The sequence below is a fragment of the Panulirus ornatus genome, chromosome 38, assembly GCF_036320965.1.
Source record: "Panulirus ornatus isolate Po-2019 chromosome 38, ASM3632096v1, whole genome shotgun sequence".
NCBI lineage: Eukaryota > Metazoa > Arthropoda > Malacostraca > Decapoda > Palinuridae > Panulirus > Panulirus ornatus.
Window position 1 is genome coordinate 23,125,217 of NC_092261.1, and position 2,096 is coordinate 23,127,312.

The 2,096-nt window shown below is 41.5% G+C and overlaps 1 non-coding gene across 1 annotated transcript; it reads left to right on the plus strand.

Annotated features, from left to right (window-relative positions):
- The first annotated feature begins 806 nt into the window (after positions 1-806).
- TRNAP-UGG (transfer RNA proline (anticodon UGG)) lies at positions 807-879 on the plus strand. The gene has a single exon. It is a non-coding gene; the product is annotated as a tRNA-Pro (tRNA).
- Positions 880-2,096: the final 1,217 nt, after the last annotated feature.

Consider the following 2,096-nt stretch of genomic DNA (forward strand, 5'->3'; position numbering starts at 1 on the left):
GATGCTGGCCATCACACAAAAACCGTGGGGAGATGCAACCAGTTACAGGATATGAGTCAGGTCCTTAGGGCTGAAAAGGAAGCATAAAGCTCACGAGTGCAGTGGCCGAAATGATTCTTGAAGAACAGGAAGTGGGAAGCACCATTACTACAAATGGAAGGTCGACTATGGTGGAATTGATACAAGGGGAGAGCCACCACGGATATGCTACCATTACTCCGGTCTGTGGTGAATGCGATATCAATAGAAATAGATAGCTTTCAGAAGGATACTATTGCTTATATTGCATTTCACTTTTGGAAAGCAGATTTCATGTGTGAGATTTTCAGGAAAGAGTACATAAAATTGATGTCTGTTTGTCAGTTTCAGTGCGCAGCTGTGGCACTGTTTTGAAGTCTAATATGCATAATGCTGCAAAATGATAGCCAGCCCTATATCGGTAGATTGCTGACGGCAGACGGTGTCAGCTGTGGGACACAGTAAGGCTGCGGACGCTCTAGGCAATGTTAGCACACGGGCGCTTCGATCACTTCTCCTGGCCTATTGGTCTAGTGGTATGATTCTCGCTTAGGGTGTGAGAGGTCCCGGGCTCAACTTCCGGACAGGCCCGAGGTTCTTTTAAATAAATTACTGACTTTTATGGCTTTCATGAAAATCAATCTTATTTAAAGTAAAACTATGTTGTGTAACAGTTAAGCTAGTTGTTTTAGTGGTGAAACTACTGTATTATGTGCAGCAGGTCCCATGTTTGGATCCCAGAAACCCCAATTAATCATTCATAGATAAGACAAGATATTAAGGACATCGGCCTGTTGATCTAGGGGTATGATTTCTGCTTTGGGTGCAGGAGGTCCCGGGATCAAATCCCGGACAGGCACGTCCATTATATATTTGTAATAGTATTACTTAATTATTCTTAACCGTCATAATAAGCCTGTCATCTCGTCGATACCACCATGACACACGTCTTAGACCTTTAGGAACAAATTATCAGAATGTCAAGACCATATTTCTTTATTATGAGATCATTCGTTGGTACTTCCATGTGAAGATCTAGAGACATCTGGCAATTCGTCAGACACGGATGTGGTCTGTGTTTGTCTGTTTGTGTGTGTGTACAATTTGTTCTTGTACGTGGACTTCCATGGATGTCTTTATGTGTGTATATATGCGTGATTGTTCTTATTTGAGTTCTTGCAAACGTGTGTATGTGTGTGTATGTGTGTGTGTGTGTGTGTGTGTGTGTGTGTGTGTGTGTGTGTGTGTATGTGTGTTTGTTTGTTTGTGTGTGTGTGTGTGTGTGTGTGTGTGTGTGAGTGTGTGTGTGTGTGTGTGTGTGTGTGTGTGAGTGTGTGTGTGTGTGTGTGTGTGTGTGTGTGTGTGTGTGTGTGTGTGTGTGTGTGTGTGTGTGTGTGTGTGTGGTTGTAGAATTATCCAGAACACATGAACAAGGTGAACAAGATTTTTTGATTGGTGGATGTAATTTGACGTTGATGGCTTGAACGACCCGAATAGTCAATGTGGCTAAAACCATAAGAACCAACCAAGCCGAGTATAGAGTCACGTGTCAGTTCATTTATATAATCTGATGATAACTTCGCACAAGAGTAATATAAGGAGGTCATCTTCCTTTCGCTTGTTTAGTACATCTAAAAGCAGGCAAAGCTGGAGAAATACCTCACCTAAGAGAAACGTAAAACCGCTGTGTTTACCTTTGACTTTGTGTGCCATTTACATAATCTTCTGACGAAAAGATGAATGCAAATGCACGTAAGAGACACATGATTAATGCAATTTTTGGAAGTGTCGCTGTGTTAAGAATAATGAGCAAACTTGGTGTTAAAAATTGGTACAATGTTCTACATTGAGGTTACAGACCTACGTAATGATGATATATGGTGATATAGCAGTGTTAATCATCTGGTGTTGTCGTAGTCTGTCGTGTACATCTCCTACAATACTCTGTAGTGTAAGAAGAATAACAGCGAAAGCAAATGCAACAACACCAAGCACAAAAACAACAGAAGTAGAAAAAGCAGCGGCAACAACAATAATGGCAGCAATAGCGGTAGCAACAACAGTGGGCATAGTTTAAT